The sequence below is a fragment of the Rutidosis leptorrhynchoides genome, chromosome 5 (assembly GCF_046630445.1).
Source record: "Rutidosis leptorrhynchoides isolate AG116_Rl617_1_P2 chromosome 5, CSIRO_AGI_Rlap_v1, whole genome shotgun sequence".
Lineage (NCBI taxonomy): Eukaryota > Viridiplantae > Streptophyta > Magnoliopsida > Asterales > Asteraceae > Rutidosis > Rutidosis leptorrhynchoides.
Window position 1 is genome coordinate 91,248,097 of NC_092337.1, and position 18,713 is coordinate 91,266,809.

Consider the following 18,713-nt stretch of genomic DNA (forward strand, 5'->3'; position numbering starts at 1 on the left):
AATATCATGATAATGTAATAATTTAAAATCTCATTTGATATTATAAACATTGGGTTAACAACATTTAACAAGATCGTTAACCTAAAGGTTTCAAAACAACACTTACATGTAACGACTAACGATGACTTAACGACTCAGTTAAAATGTATATACATGTAGTGTTTTAATATGTATTTATACACTTTTGAAAGACTTCAATACACTTATCAAAATACTTCTACTTAACAAAAATGCTTACAATTACATCCTCGTTCAGTTTCATCAACAATTCTACTCGTATGCACCCGTATTCGTACTCGTACAATACACAGCTTTTAGATGTATGTACTATTGGTATATACACTCCAATTATTAGCTCTCAGCAGCCCATGTGAGTCACCTAACATATGTGGGAACCATCATTTGACAACTAGCATGAAATATCTCATAAAATTACAAAAATATGAGTAATCATTCATGACTTATTTATATGAAAACAAAATTACATATCCTTTATATCTAATCCATACACCAACGACCAAAAACACCTACAAACACTTTCATTCTTCAATTTTATTTATCTAATTGATCTCTCTCAAGTTCTATCTTCAAGTTCTAAGTGTTCTTCATATATTCTACAAGTTCTAGTTACATAAAATCAAGAATACTTTCAAGTTTGCTAGCTCACTTCCAATCTTGTAAGGTGATCATCCAACCTCAAGAAATCTTTGTTTCTTACAGTAGGTTATCATTCTAATACAAGGTAATAATCATATTCAAACTTTGGTTCAATTTCTATAACAATAACAATCTTATTTCAAGCGATGATCTTACTTGAACTTGTTTTCGTGTCATGATTCTGCTTCAAGAACTTCGAGCCATCCAAGGATCCGTTGAAGCTAGATCCATTTTTATATTTTCCAGTAGGTTTATCCATGGAACTTAAGGTAGTAATGATGTTCATAACATCATTCAATTCATACATATAAAGCTATCTTATTCGAAGGTTTAAACTTGTAATCACTAGAACATAGTTTAGTTAATTCTAAACTTGTTCGCAAACAAAAGTTAATCCTTCTAACTTGACTTTTAAAATCAACTAAACACATGTTCTATATCTATATGATATGCTAACTTAATGATTTAAAACCTGGAGACACGAAAAACACCGTAAAACCGGATTTACGCCGTCGTAGTAACACCGCGGGCTGTTTTGGGTTAGTTAATTAAAAACTATGATAAACTTTGATTTAAAAGTTGTTATTCTGAGAAAATGATTTCTATTATGAACATGAAACTATATCCAAAAATTATGGTTAAACTCAAAGTGGAAGTATGTTTTCTAAAATGGTTATCTAGACGTCGTTCTTTCGACTGAAATGACTACTTTTACAAAAACGACTTGTAACTTATTTTTCCGAATATAAACCTATACTTTTTCTGTTTAGATTCACTCAAAACGGATTTAAAATGAAGAAGTTATGGGTAAAAAAAGATTGGATAATTTTTCTCATTTTAGCTACGTGAAAATTGGTAACAAATCTATTACAACCATAACTTAATCAACTTGTATTGTATATTATGTAATCTTGAGATACCATAGACATGTATACAATGTTTCGACCTATCATGTCGACACATCTATATATATTTCGGAACAACCATAGACACTCTATATGTGAATGTTGGAGTTAGCTATACAGGGTTGAGGTTGATTCCAAAATATATATAGTTTGAGTTGTGATCAATACTGAGATACGTATACACTGGGTCGTGGATTGATTCAAGATAATATTTATCGATTTATTTCTGTACATCTAACTGTGGACAACTAGTTGTAGGTTACTAACGAGGACAGCTGACTTAATAAACTTAAAACATCAAAATATATTAAAAGTGTTGTAAATATATTTTGAACATACTTTGATATATATGTATATATTGTTATAGGTTCGTGAATTAACCAGTGGCCAAGTCTTACTTCCCGACGAAGTAAAAATCTGTGAAAGTGAGTTATAGTCCCACTTTTAAAATCTAATATTTTTGGGATGAGAATACATGCAGGTTTTATAAATGATTTACAAAATAGACACAAGTACGTGAAACTACATTCTATGGTTGAATTATCGAAATCGAATATGCCCTTTTTTATTAAGTCTGGTAATCTAAGAATTAGGGAACAGACACCCTAATTGACGCGAATCCTAAAGATAGATCTATTGGTCCTAACAAACCCCATCCAAAGTACCGGATGCTTTAGTACTTCGAAATTTATATCATATCCGAAGGGTGTCCCGGAATGATGGGGATATTCTTATATATGCATCTTGTTAATGTCGGTTACCAGGTGTTCACCATATGAATGATTTTTATCTCTATGTATGGGATGTGTATTGAAATATGAAATCTTGTGATTATTAAGAGCTTCCGCTGTCGCATACTTAAATAAGGACGAGATTTGGAGTCCATGCTTGTATGATATTGTGTAAAAACTGCATTCAAGAAACTTATTTTGTTGTAACATATTTGTATTGTAAACCATTATGTAATGGTCATGTGTAAACAGGATATTTTAGATTATCATTATTTGGTAATCTACGTAAAGCTTTTTAAATCTTTATTGATGAAATAAAGGTTATGGTTTGTTTTAAAATGAATGCAGTCTTTGAAAAACGTCTCATATAGAGGTCAAAACCTCGCAACGAAATCAATTAATATGGAACGTTTTTAATCAATAAGAACGGGACATTTCATCGACGCGCTACTTTCTTATTTTTATTTTTCGACGCCTATTATTTTTCAATCTTTTATTTTTTGACGTTTTTCGACGCGCACTTTTTCTTTCTTATTTCTCGACATTCTAGTTTTAGGACTTAGATTTTATTTTCTACTTCTTCTCTAATTTTCTTTAATTTACGAAAATTTATTTTAAGCGGTTAAATTGATAGACATCAAAATTTTCTGGTTCGTAGTAATAGTTGGATTTGTACGTGGACCGGGTTATTGGAGCCAAACAGTACTCAATTATATTGAGACCAAACGAATCCTGCCCCTCTGCTGCATCTTTTGGCTATTCGAAACGTGGGCATAATCAGAAAAGTCTATTAATTTGATAACTTATATAATTTTTCTTCCTTTTTAAAAACTAATAGGATATTCAGTGAATGCACCGAGCAAAACGTTCACCACCTTTTGTACGTTCACCACCTGTAACTCGATCAAGACATCTAGCCAATATTGTCGCCGTTGATTTTTCTTTAGAATCGTCATCCAGTCGACCAAGTACTTCAATTCAAATTTTCGATAATCCATTTTTTGAACCCGACCTCACAATTGAGAATCCGGAGAATATTCAGGGACGATTCATAGATCCTGAACCATTAATTTTTCCTCCGGAACCACCAATCATTCAAACAGAGATTGTTGAGGAACCAACCATTAAATCAGAATCCTATAGTGATTCAGATTCAACAAATTCAATTATGGAGAATCTGGAACCTCTAAGTATGGAAGACCGAATGAGAGCTAAACGCACTGGCCAAGGTCACGCAATTACTCAACCTGACATAAATGCGCCAGATTATGAAATCAGAGGACAAATTCTACACATGGTGACTAATCAATGCCAATTTAGTGGTGCATCGAAGGAAGATCCAAATGAACATCTTCGTACCTTTAATAGGATCTGCACACTATTTAAAATTCGAGAAGTTGAGGATGAACAGATATATCTCATGTTATTTCCCTGGACTTTAAAAGGAGAAGCCAAAGATTGGTTGGAATCGTTACCTGAAGGGGTGATTGATACATGGGACGTTTTAGTTGAAAAATTTCTTAAACAATTATTTCTGGCATCTAAAGCCGTAAGACTTCAAGGTGAAATTGTTACGTTCACACAGAAACCAAATGAAACTCTATATGAGGCATGGACCAGATTTGGAAAGTTATTGAGAGGATGTCCACAACATGGTTTAGACACCTGTCAAATAGTACAAATATTCTACCAAGGATGCGACATCACTACAAGGAAAGATATAGATATAGCAGCTGGTGGTTCTATTATGAAGAAAACAGAAACTGATGCTTACAAAATTATTGATAACACTGCTTCCCACTCACATGAGTGGCATTGATGTTATGCGAGGTGTGTATGAAATAGCTTATATTTTACTAGGAAAAACTATTAAATACGTTACAATTTTACACAAGATATTTATTTATTTATTGAATGGATATACTTAAACCTTGCTACAACACTTATAGGCAGTGTACCTAATCGTACAGTAGTGTAGTTTTTAGTAAGTCCGGTTCGTTCCACAGGGAAAATCTTTAAACAAAGCTTAACGCTATATTAGTTTAAATTTATAAAAATACAAATATATATATAAGTAATATTATTATTATAAAGGGGGGTTTTTACCGTTTAATGACCGGTTTATCGATTTTAAAACTTTAGTCGCAGTTAAAACCAAATGTAAAATATTAAATAAATAAAAGACTTAATTTAAAGCGTAAAGCAAATAACAATACTGAAATTTCGATAAATAAAAGTGCGATAATTAAAAAGTACGATAAATAAAAGTGCAATTAAATATAATAATAATAAATAAAAGTGCGATAATTAGAAGTGCAATTAAATATAAAATAAAGGAAATTAAATATGAAATAAAAGAGTTATGCTTATTTAAACTTCCGTAATCATGATGTTTGACGTGTTGATTTTAGTTTTATGCCCATGGGTTAATTGTCCTTTGTCCTGGATTATTTAATATGTCCGTCTGGTTTTTGTCCATAACAGTCCATCAGTCATAAATATAAAGTGCGAGTGTCCTCGTCAAATTATCCTTATCCCCGAAGTCAAATATTCCAACTAATTGGGGACTTAAACTGTAACAAGATTTTAATACTTTGTTTAATAATTACACCAGGTTATCGACTGCGTGTAACCCAAGGTTTTAATACTTTGTTAACAATTATGCCAAGTGTCCTTGTACATAATTTCACCCCTGTTTTAATAATTCTAGTGACTATTAATCCATTCCCGTGTCCGGTTAAATAAACGATTATTCGTACATATAAATACCCCACCCATCGTATCCGATCGAGTGTATATGGTTATTTATAGGGACATCCAATTGTAAATCTTTATATTAAAATTAACAAACTATCATTTAGTTAAACAAATATAAAGCCCATTAATAGCCCATAGTCTAATTTCCACAAGTGTCGTTCTTTTGTCCAAACCCCAATTATGGTACAAAGCCCAATTATCCAATTTTAGTAATTAGCCCAACATCATGATTACTTCGGATTAAATAAGCATAATAATAACTTAGCTACGAGACATTAAATTAAAAAGGTTGAACATAACTTACAATGATTAAAAATAGCGTAGCGTTACACGGACAGAATTTCGACTTACACCCTTACAACATTCGCTAACATACCCTTATTATTAGGATTTAAAATTAAAATTAAAATTAAAATTAAAATATAAATATAAATATTATGTATACATATATAGAGAGAGATTGATTTTTGATATTTTTTTACGTCGAACTGCGCTGGCTTTTATAGGGAATTGAGTCCAGGTGATCTCCGCGACTTGCGGCCTTTTTCTTCTTCAAACTTCGCAAGTCGCGGAGTTTGTTTTTACAGCTCACCCAGCTTTGGCTCTTTGTTTGCCGACGATTTTTAAATATATTATAATATATATATTAATTTTAAGAATTAATTATATATTATATTATATTCATGTGCATAGTTGACTTGTAATTTTTAGTCCGTTGCATCGAGCGTTGAGAGTTGACTCTGGTCCCGGTCCCGGATTTTCGAACGTCCTTGCGTACAATTTAATATCTTGTACTTTGCGTTTTGAATCTTGTACTCTTGTAATTTTGGAGACGTTTCTTATCAATAATTGGAACCTCTTTTATTGTATTTTATACTTTTGAGCTTTTTGGTCGTTTGCGTCTTCAATTCGTCGAATATGTCTTTTGTCTTCACCTTTTATTATTTAAACGAATATCACTTGTAAATAGAACAATTGCAACTAAAAGCTTGTCTTTCTTGAGGAATAATGCTATGAAATATATGTTCGTTTTTAGCATTATCAAATATTCCCACACTTGAGCGTTGCTTGTTCTCAAGCAATATAGTCTTGAAATACCAGAATCACTTCTTTATTCTTCACACTTTGTACATCAGTGATTTCTATACGGCGGTATAAATAATGGTAGTAACGATATGGTTTACAGTCTCACATGACTATAAAAATTTAGATCCATTAAGGAAATTGGATCTTTATGAAAACATTTGATCTTTTGAAAATTAAATCTAGTTTTTACCCTAGATAAGTTTTCCGGAATAACCCTTCACCGGTGTTTGCAAATTCTTTTTGTAGGTTTGGTGGGTTTCAGATTTGAAAATTTTAGCTTAAAACTTGTGGTTTTGTGTCACCCACTTGCTAACCTTGTATTAGGAAAGCAACACGTCCAGTATACTTGCTCCGTATATTACCTTTCGGTAAACTACCGTCCGGTTGTAAAGGAAAGCGTTGAACAAGCAACTGTTAAGGCAATGTCCCCTGACATGCTTTTAATTATGGTCTATAACGTATCGGACGCAATTACTATCCTTGGTAGGAGCAATAGTAAAGCTCACCCTTATGATTTTTCGGTCTGGCACAAGGTCCTGTCTTTGACCATGCTATGCAACCACCGTTCTTACGGTTGACACCCGATTTGGTTCAGGTGACCTAATGAATTCCAGGTGAATTCCTAGGATTTTACGTTCAATGGTAATGAACGCATTGAAAATGGGTTTTCAGAAAACAAATCGGTTTGTAATTTTGATCAAAATATTTTCTCGTTCAAGCTCGAGTTTAGATATCATTGAATTCCATGAGTTTGTAATTCTCAATCTTTAAGGTCAATCTCTAGGATTGAGTAATATCAGTCTTAAAAGCTGATTTTTAATCTTTAAGGAGATTATCCTTTCTGGAGATCTGATTCATTAGTCTTATCCAGCTAATTTGCACGGTGCCCCCCCATTTTATTAGATAAATCCTTCTCATGGTTAGGATAAATCTGACCACTTGGCGACCCTGTTTTATGCTGAGGTCCGTGGATTTCCTGCTGATTTTAGTGATGACTTTTCTAGATTTTTCGTCAACCTACAGCTGGTCTGGACGACAACTTCCTGACCTAAATCAAGAAGCGCGTTTCTTTTTCGGAAGACTTTACTTCCTTTTAATGATGGAATTGATTCATCGTGTAGATCTATCTCTTCTTTTCTTTCATCGGGCAAAACAGTTTAGTTTAGTCCAAAGCAAAAGTATTTTCAGTTATTTGTTACAGAAATATGTGACATATGTTTAAAATATCTTCGTAAATTTTCTCACACTTGGCTTTTATTTTCCTTTTTATTGTCCTCTATTCCATTTTAAATGAATTTTAACATTTTAGTTTGTTTCTCAATTTATGTCCTTTCCGAGGTAACAATAATTTCGGTGTTAAAACCTAGTTTTATCGTTCATAAATATGTATAAACATGATTTTGAGTTCATTTAATTGAAAATTTTGAAAAAAATTTACTAGAATTGGGTAGTCAGTATATAAGACTAGGGCTGTTCTTTATTATCAGAGAGCACTAGATTCTAATACAACTACTACTTTACTAGTATTTCTAATGGTAACCAAGTGTATAAAGTAAAAATTTTAAAATCCGAAAGAATTTAACCCCTTCCCACACTTAAGATCTTGCAATGCCCTCATTTGCAAGAAATCAGTAACAATTTAAATTATTGAGGGTGATTTGTGTGAAAATGATTAAATTTTACCAAAGTTTCCAAACATATTGGCGTTTGTTTGCTGAATGATAAATGGTGCATATCATTTGTTCATTCCGTCTTGTTGTTATATCACATTTATTTTGCATCTTGTCGTCAAAATTAGTTGCTTTTGCTGAACTTAATGCCAGTCTTTGAAAATGCGTTGTTTTACCCTGTTGTGTACATAAGATAAACTGCAAACATATATACATATTTTTGAAGTTTGGTATATTACCCCACATTCAAACATTATTAAAATCTAAAAACAAAAATTTGTAAATTATAAAAACTAATACAATTCCAACATAAGTATTAAATGTATCAACATTACAAACTATAAAATAAATAAAACTAAGTAGACTAGGGATGATACTGATACCAGTAAGGGTTCCATGCATAACAATATGTGTTATAAAATGCTTCGGCTGGGTTATACGTAGGATACGGTGGTTGGATCTCTATAGACCAGGGAGGAAATACGGGCGATGGAGTAGGAATATAGTTTCTACCTATATGTTGGCAATGAGCTATGATTTGGTTTTGATGAACTTTCCAATCTTCAAATGCTCGATGTCTAGCATTTTCTTACTCTTGTGAAGCTATAAACCTTTGCATTTCTGTCATTTCATTTCCTCCACCCACATTACCTGGCTGTTGGTTTCTCTCAACCTGTGGATGTCTACCATGGTATTGTACTGCGGCATTATTTCACCTCTTCAAAACCTTCGCACCATGGTATACATTTAAACCTATTGTATCGCGGGGTTCTGGTTCTTCGACTAATAATCCCCCCCGACTTATATCCACACCGAGATATTCATCAATCAAAGTAATAAATATACCACCTGCTATTATGCTATGCGGTCTCATCCCCCTAACCATAGCTGATAAATAATAACCCACACAATAAGGTATACTTACAGTGCTTTGTGGGTCTCGAATACACATGTGGTAAAACAAATCCTGTTCATTTACCTTTTCCTTGTTCTTACCTCGTTGTGTAATTGAATTGGCTAAAAACCTATGAATTACTCTTAACTCTGCTCTATCTATATCCAAATAAGAGTAATTTCCCCCTTTAAATCGGTGATGGCTAGTCATTTGACTCCATACACCATGCGTATCAAAATTTTCGTCTATCTTTCTACCATTTAATATCAACCCTCTACAATCGGCAGATGCTAACTCCTCAGGAGTATATATATACGTAAAGCCTGAGCCATGTCTAGTAAAGACATGTGGCGCATCGAACCTCCTAACAAAAATCTAATAAAAGATCGATCGGTTAAACTAACTACCCGATCATTTATTTCTATACTACACAATAATTCTTCACACCATACTTTATATACAGGTCTACGCATGTTGAATAAACGTACCCAATCGTTAAAAGTAGAATTACCATACCTCTGTGTAAGTAATTCCCTAATTGGCCCGGCCAATTCTACAGCTTCTAATGGTTCCCATTCTATTACCCTAGGTACTTCAACAGCTTTAGAATGAAGAGTATGCAAGCCCCTTTGGTATTTTGGATAATCTATCCAACGTCTGTCAAATCTCAAGTTCGGGTGCAAATCTTCCAAGTGCATATCTGAAAATGTCATAACTGGATGAGGTATATCTTATTTATAATAGCTATCAACATCCTGTTGTTCCGCATTCTCTGGAGGAGCATTGCGAGCTTGGGATGAAGATTCACCCCTTTCAGTCTGCAAAACACATCAAACACAATTTTTGTGCATCCAAATATGCATTAGTGTCAGCAAAATCATCAATCAAAATAATTACAATGACATGTTCAATTTATATCAAACTTAAGCTCATTTTCATATTTTCATCAAATCTACACTTTTTCAAATAAGCATATACGAAAATGTTCGCCAAGTTCATAAGCATTCAACTCAAATAACATGTCAAAATAATCATCACTAGCAATTAAACAAGTTTCAAATGGCATTATCTCTTAAAAATCAAGTTCATGAATTTTAGACTTGAAAAAGTCCACTTTAATTCTCAAAATCATGTTTAGGCTCAAAGTTTGGATCATTTAACTACCTAAATATGTTACACTACTTAATTTAGCAACAATTCATGACAAAAATCGGCCAAGAACACTAATTTTCGGATAATTAAGCATAATACATAAACAATTTAAGCATAATTACACTAAAAAGCATCAAAATCGAATTGGGTATAAAATTGCTCAAGAACACTAATTTTCGGATTAAATGGTGTTTAGGTGTAGAAAGTTACCGTTTTTCTTGAGTAATTCCTTGAAAGCATCCTTCTCAACATGATTTTAGTAAAAAATGTGATGAAAAATTGTGAAAAATTGTGAATTTCAGAGGTTTTTGTGTGTGTTTTTCGTGTGTATTTTCGCAGTAATTTTGGGTTGGGTGTGTTGACTGATCTGTTCTGGCCGTTTTATTTTTTTCTGGATTTTGGTCTCTCCGCGAGTCGCGGTGATTTTGTTCTTCAAACTCCGCGAGTCGCGGAGTCTATTTTTTTTATTTTTTTTAAACATCTTATACTAATTAAAACAATTAAGTAATTAATTTTAAAATTTTGTTTCCCTTGTTATTTAGGACGAGGTCGTTTCGGATCGATGTCCTAGTCCGTCCCTCGACAAAATTTTAAAATTTGTCTTTTTCAAGCGATTGTTTTAAAAGCTTAGATTTTTGGGTTTTTTTTTTTTTTAATGTTTTTGGCATACTTTAATTCAATAAGATTAAAAATAATGATAATAAAAGTTCTCGTCCCTCCCTCGGGTAAAGCAATTTCGGTTCAAAGACCTAGTCTTCAACTTACGACGAATTTTAAAAATCATATTTTTAACTTAGCAAAATAAAGTAATTTTTTTTTTAAATTCACACCAAACTTAAATTTAAAATGCATAAAATTAAAAATTCACACCAAACTTAATTTTAAAATGCATAAAATTAAAAATTCATATTTTTAAAAATTAAAAATTCACACCAAACTTATATTATATTTTTGTTTTTATACATACAAACTTAAAAATATTAATTTTTCAAATATTGACAAACTTAAATATATTGATTTTACAAAGTTTACAATATTAATTTAAGATTTATATATTAATTTTTAAAAACATGGTAAAAATAAAATTAAAAATCTTTTTGGCTTTTTATCCCACTTTAATCAATCAAATGTTATCAAAAACATACGCCCCTCTTTTCGGTAAAGTAATTTCGGTTCCATGACCTAATTTAACTCATGACGAATTTTTGAAATATTTTGGGTTGATTGATTAAAGATATTTATACCTTAAGAATAAACGTTAAATTTCGCAGTGATGTAATAAATTTTTGAATGATATCAATAATTTCGATCGCCAAACCTAATTTTATTCAATACCAATTTAATACTTTATAGCGAACAAATTAGCGTTTATTATCAAAAGGTTAAAAATAAAAAAATAAAAAATAAAAACTGTACAGACTTACCTGTGAGATAGTATTCTTATTTATATGATCTATCTCATTCATAAGATAGTCGGTTTAATTGGTTTTCCATGGCTACATAGGCGTAACCTCGAGCATTCAGTGTTTTTTCTTCTAAACATATGAACGGTCTGTCTCTGCATAAAGTAACAAATTCGGTGTTTGAATAGGTTTGATTATTTGAACATTTACCTCCATGTGACCATTTTCCGCATTTGTGACATCTTTCTAGGTGTCGTGCTCTTCTTTTCGCTGCGGATTTTGATTTTTCTTTACCAAATTGTAACTTATTATCTTCGCATCTGGATTCTTTTCTTACTCCGTCCAATCTTTCTCTGATTACTGATACTATTTCACTCGAAAGTGTGTCATTATTACGTTTAGTGATCAAAGCGTGTAGCATTAGACCATGGTTTAGTTCGCAGGAAGTCTTCATTTCGTAAAAACCTAAAAAATATAAAAATTCAGAATGGGGGGAGAAGACTAGTTCTTTAGGGTCTGCTAGGGAATGACCATTCGGGTTCTATTTTCGAGAACTACACGAAAACAGACAATCTAACTCTAACAGAAATACATATTATCCTTTAAAGACTTGATTCTCCCCACACTTAGTTAGCTGTGGTATCGAAATTGTGATTAACTTCATTGTCAACCTCCATTGGACTATCTATGCACTGTTTAACTCTGTGACCATTAACCTTAAATTCAATCCCATTTGAATTTATTATGAGATTTTGGAAATGAACCCATAAAGTCAATACCCCAAATGTCAAATACTTCACATACTTGGATGACATTTTGTGGCATTTCATCACGTTGACTTATTTTTCCGGCCCTTTGACAAGCATCACAGGTTTTGCAAAGAAGGTGTGCGTCTTTGTAAATTGCAGGCCAATAGAATCCAGCATCATAAACTTTTCTTGCTATTAGTTGAGGCCCATAATGCCCTCCTGTTGGTCCTGTGTGACAATGGTTTAAAATTTTACTAGTTTCAGAAATAGTGTTTTATATCACTGAAGAATTTCTTTCGTTTTTAGTATGATAATCCTTTTTCAAGGAATCCACATACTAAATAGTTTGCATAGTCTGCAAACCATGGAATTTCATTATAATCTATCTTCAATAGATATTCATCAGGAAAGTTGTCTTGTATGGCCGATTCATTTAGAACTTCTAATTCGGGATTTTCAAGACGAGAAAGATGATCAGCGGCGAGATTTTCTGCTCCTCTTTTATCTCGGATTTCAATATCAAATTTTTGTAAGAGTAAGATCTAACGGATTAATCTTGGTTTGGCATCTTGTTTCGAAAATAGGTATCTAAGAGCAGAATGGTCGGTATAGACAACCGTTTTAGCTAGAACGAGATATGATCGAAATTTGTCAAAAGCAAAGACAATAGCAAGGAGTTCTTTTTCAGTAGTTGTGTAATTCGTTTGTGCTCCTTGTAACGTCTTACTAGCATAATATATAGGTTGAAATCGTTTTTCAATCCTTTGTCCTAAAACGGCTCCCATTGCAAAATCACTTGCATCGCACATTAATTCAAACGGTAGATTCCAATTTGGTGTTATCATGATCGGCGCATTAGTGAGTTTCTCTTTAAGAATATTAAAAGATTTGATGCATTCATCTGAAAAGATGAATGGATCATCTTTTTCTAGGAGTTTATTCATAGGAGTGGCAATTTTAGAAAAATCTTTTATGAAACGTCGGTAAAAACCGGCATGCCCTAGAAAACTCCTAACTCCTCTAACATTGGTGGGATGTGGAAGTTTTGCAATTACATCTATTTTAGCTCTATCCACTTCAATTCCTTCTTTTGAAATTTTATGTCCAAGAACGATGCCTTCTTTAACCATGAAATGGCATTTCTCCCAATTAAGAACTAGATTTGATTGTTCGCATCTAATCAGCATTCGTTCAAGATTAGCTAGACATGATTCAAATGTATCACCGAAGACTGAAAAGTCATCCATGAAAACTTTCATGCATTCTTCTATCATATCGTGAAAAATCGCCATCATACACCTTTGAAAGGTTGTAGGGGCGTTGCAAAGTCCAAATGGCATGCGTTTGTAAGCAAAAGTACCATAAGGGCACGTGAACGTGGTTTTCTCTTGATCTTCGGGTGCTATTGGAATTTGAAAATATCCGGAAAAACCATCAAGAAAACAATAGTAACTATTTCCGGCTAATCTTTCCAACATTTGATCAATAAAAGGTAAGGGAAAGTGATCTTTTCTGGTGGCGTCATTTAATTTTCTATAATCAATACATACACGCCATCCTGTTACAGTCCTAGTAGGAATAAGCTCATTTTTTTCATTTGTAATGACAGTCATGCCACCCTTCTTAGGCACGCATTGAACTGGGCTTACCCATGGACTATCAGAAATTGGATAAATTAAACCTGCATCTAGCAGTTTAATTATTTCTTTTTTAACAACATCTTGCATATTCGGATTTAGTCTTCGTTGGCGTTGCACATACGTTTTATGACCTTCTTCCATAAGGATTTTATGTGTGCAATACGAAGGACTTATTTCTTTAATATCATGAATCTTCCATGCAATGGCTGGTTTATGAGCTTTCAACACAGAAATGAGTTGTGATTTCTCATTTTCAGTAAGAGAAGACGATATTATTACAGGTAATTCAGATTCACCATGCAAATAAGCGTATTCCAAATGGTTTGGAAGTGGCTTTAATTCTAATGTCGGTGGTTCTTCTATAGATGATTTATATCGATATCTGTCTTCTTCTTTTAGCATTTGAATTTCTTCTGTTGTTGGTTCATATCCATTAGCTATTAGTGTAGCTAACATTTCAGCTTCATCAATTTGTTCAGTTCCTTCTCCTAAAGAACATTCTCCTGTTCCTTGTAATTCTGGAAATTCTTCTAACAATTCTGCATGTGAATCTATAGTTTGAATATAATAACATGTATCATCTGCAGATTGTGGTTGTTGCATTGCTCTATCAACTGAAAAGGTAACACTCTCGTCCTCTATACTTAGGGTCAATTTCTTACCGAACACGTCTATTATTGCTTTAGCCGTGTTTAAGAATGGTCTTCCTAATATGAGAGGAACTTGAGAATCTTCTTCCATGTCCAGAACAACAAAATCTACTGGAAATACTAAAGTACCAACTTTAACTAGCATGTCCTCCATTATCCCTCTAGGATATTTTATTGATCGATCGGCTAGTTGTATGCTTATTCTTGTTGGTTTCAATTCTCCAAGGTCTAGTTTAGCGTATAATGAATACGGCATTAAATTTATACTAGCACCTAAGTCTGCCAATGCTTCTATTGAACTAAGACTACCCAGAAAACATGGAATTGTGAAACTTCCTGGATCAGATAATTTTTCTGGTATCTTATTCAACAGCACTGCTGAACAATTAGCGTTCATAGTAACAGCCGAGAGTTCTTCCATTTTCTTTCTATTCGTGATTAGATCTTTCAGAAATTTAGCATATCTAGGCATTCCTGAAATCACATCAATGAAAGGAAGATTTACATTTATCTGTTTAAACATATCCAAGAATTTGAATTGCTCGGCTTCAAGTTTCTCTTTCTTCATTTTACTAGGGTAAGGAAGTGGTGGTTGGTATGGTTTAACATAAGGTTTAGCCTTAACTGTGTTATCTTCATTAACCTTTTCAATTACCGGTTCTTTTTCCTTATCTTGTTTAAGTGTTGTACCACTTCTTGTGGTAATGGCTTTAGCTGTTTCATTCCGGGGGTTAGCATTTGTATCACTAGGTAAACTTCCCGGTTTTCTTTCACCTATTAACCTTGCTAGGTTACTTACTTCTTGTTCCAAATTTTGAATAGAAGCTAGTTGATTTCTAAATGCTTGAGCATTTTGTTCATTAGTTTGTTTCTGAGATGTGAAAAAATGCGTTTGAGTTTCAACTAGCTTCGTCATCATATCTTTTAAATTTGGCTTTTTATCATCGGTTTGTGATGGTTTGTTTTGAAAATTAGGTCTTTGCTGGTTGTAAGTATTATTGGATACTTGTTGATTGCTAGGACCTTGTTGGTTGTTGTTGAAGGATTTTCTTATGCCCGAGAGACATAATAAATTAATGTGGCTAAAATGTTATGATCCAAGTCGGGTCATACCCAATAACAAGCTATCAACACTTTTATGTATTTATTTTGATGATTGGATCTTAGAAATAAATACTCGACACATGGACTTTAGAAAATGGGTTTTCTAAAATAAAAATGCTTGAGTTTAATTATTTGGATAATTATATATGTATAAGTTTAATTGTTATTAAACTATTACATATAACTTTTATAAAAGGTTATGAAAGTATTAAAGTATGCAAGTAACAATTGGCTTCCACTTATTTAAAAGAAAAAAAAAAAAAAAAAAAATAATAAAATGGGCATGGGGGTGGACGGTTTTTTGGGACTCCAAGGCATGTCCCCATGCTTGCCTTGTTACACTAAATTTGCATATATCAAGAGCATGCAAGATGCACTCCTTCTTGAATTTTTACACACTCTTGCATTTCAAAATAACCAAGCAAAATATCCTCTCCATTCTTCCTCTTTTTGGGCCGATTTTGAAGAAGCAAGAACAAGGGTTCTTCACTTGATTTTGCTAGTTATTTTGGTGTCCAAATCCTAACCTAGTTCGTGGGTGTTGATACATAAAGCTTGTGGGTATATCTTGCTTGAGGTTTCAAGTTAGAAACTAAGATTCATCTTCATCATCTTTCTTAGTTCTTCACCCTCACTTTAAGAGGAGGTATAAATCTTTATCTAGCTCTATTTACATTTTAGTATAATTTCAAGACTAGATCTATGAAATGGAATACATTTTAAAAGGTTAAAATTCACATGCAAATTTAAAATGCTTCCGCTTAATCTATACATATATACACGAATATATTTACATACAAAATGGGTTTTGTGATTTTGTTTACATGAGGTATTCCATCAATGGTATCTAGAGCCAAAGTCTTGTTAATATACTTCTTGTTTTGGCTAGAAAACTCATTTTTCTTACAATCTACTAACATGCATGAAAGTAGATTTGAAAAATCATGAGTTTTGGGTGGGTGTATGGTTTGGCCGAAAGTTTTGGGTCCCAAAAGTGGGTTTGGGACTTCAAGTTTGGCCAAGGTTTTTTGTTATGTTATTGTTCACAATCGAGCCTAGACCGTGTGCATGTTTGGTTGTATGATTTGGTTGATTATTCATTCTTGTGGTTTGTAATAATTATTCATTCATTTTGGTGTGTAATCAAGTTGTAATTATTCTTGTAATTTTATGTAATTTATTCTATTTGGTTTGTAAAAATAGAATAGGTTGTTATTTCATTTTCTAGAAAAATTGTATTAGGATATAATTTTGTAAAAGAAAATGAAGATTCAAGATGAAGATTACAAGATGGAGCTTATGGAGATTACAAAAGAAAGTGGGAGATTTTGTTTAAAATCTCTTACTTTGATTACCCTTAAAGGTGACATTTGTTTTTTGGCTAAACAAATGTCCACCAAAATGGCTCTTGATTGTGAACATTTTATTTTGCATGCTTGTATGATTATGTTTGTATGTTTGGATTACTACAACAATATCACATGTTAAAACTTGCATAATACAAATTATAAATGGTTATAATAAAACATAACAAAATGACACTAATAATTGGTTATTAGGACTAAATAAAATGGTTTATTTAAAATGATAATAAATTGGTTTATATCTAGTAATTGGTTTACTAAAAGGACATGAAAATAGTTTTTTTATAAAGTGCTACACACCAAATGCATGATGGTGTATAGCTAATTGTTTTCTAAAACTAGAATGTAGAAAACTTAAAATCCCTTTAACTAAAACAAGGCAAACAAGTTAAACGCCATCCTTTTGTATGAACACTTAGACATATTAGGAAACTCTTGATGGGATAAAGGTCACCTAACCGTCATGAGCGAACTAATATGAATAAGGTACACTTCGCATACATGTGGGATAAAGGTCACCTAACCACTTGTATGTTAAGTCTACATGTTCACACAAGTAGGACGACTTGATTTGGGAATCATGAACTTAGGGTCACCGAAGCATGATGAACAAATAGGCGTTGATGGGATTAATATGCCATGTAAAAGGATTGCATGATCCCATAACTTAGAAGTTGCAAAAGGATTGCAATTGTCATTATGACTACCTAGCTAAATCAAATACCGGGATAAAGGTCACCTAACCGGAATTTGATTTACCGTTGGATTCTAAGATTTAATAAGACAATTAATATTAAAAGGGTATTGTTTATTAAATATAAAATCGATACTTAAATGAACTTTGTTAAATTTTGTAGATGGCCGCTAACAACAACAACAACTTGCAAAACGTACCTATTAACATGAACAACCTATCACTACGGTCTCTCCTCGAGAAAGACAAACTCAACCATACCAACTTTATGGATTGGTTCCGCAATCTTCGGATTGTCCTCAAGTATGAGGATAAAGCGTATGTGCTTGAGGACCCTATTCCCGATCAACCGGACGAAAATGATACGGAGGGCATGGCCTATTGGGAAGCCTATAGGCACGATTCCTTACAAGTCTCGTGCCTAATGCTTGGGACTATGATTCTGGAACTTCAAAAAGATTTCGAGCATCATAGTGCATATGACATGATTACGCAATTGAAGGAGATGTTCCTTCAACAAGCGCGTGTCGAGCGCTTCGAGACCGTTCGGGCGCTACATGCATGTCGTATGGATGACACCCAATCCGTTTCATCTTATGTCCTTAAGATGAAAAGCCTTATCGATCGCGCTAACCGTCTCAACCTAAACATATCCAATGAGCTTGCCACCGATCTTATCCTAAACTCCCTTACAAAAAGGTTTGATCAATTTGTAGTTAACTACAATATGAATGGGATGGATAAAAGCATTGGTGAGCTTCATGGTATGCTTAGGACGGCGGAAACTAGCATGGGTAAAAGGGCTTTACCCGTGTTGGCGATTGAACAAGGTGGGTCCAAAGGTAACAACTCTAAGCCAAAGGTGGCTAAGAGAAAAGGACCCGCCTATCAAGGCAAAGGGAAGGGGAAGGTGGTTACCCCAACCATCAACAAGGCTAAGAAGCAAAAGGTAGCCGAAAAGGCAAACCCCAAGGAAGACCCATGTTTCGGTTGCGGTGAAATGGGTCACTGGAAGCGAAATTGCCCGGTCTACCTTAAGGAGTTGAAGGACAAGAGGGATGCGGGGCAAACCTCAGGTAATGTATATATGGTATATATTGAGCTTAATATTACTTCTTCTAATACATGGGTATTAGACACGGGATGTGGAACTCACATTTGCAATTCTTTGCAGGGGTTCAAAAGAAGTGATCATATGGCGGGAACATCAAGTCTCTATATGGGCAATGGTGCAAAGGTGCATGTTAAAGCTCACG

General features: G+C 33.3%; 1 non-coding gene across 1 annotated transcript; it reads right to left on the reverse strand.

The window, feature by feature from the left end:
• Positions 1-3,845: 3,845 nt before the first annotated feature.
• LOC139850928 (small nucleolar RNA R71) lies at positions 3,846-3,952 on the reverse strand. Its single transcript, XR_011760302.1, has one exon. It is a non-coding gene; the product is annotated as a small nucleolar RNA R71 (small nucleolar RNA).
• Between the last annotated feature and the right edge of the window lie 14,761 nt (positions 3,953-18,713).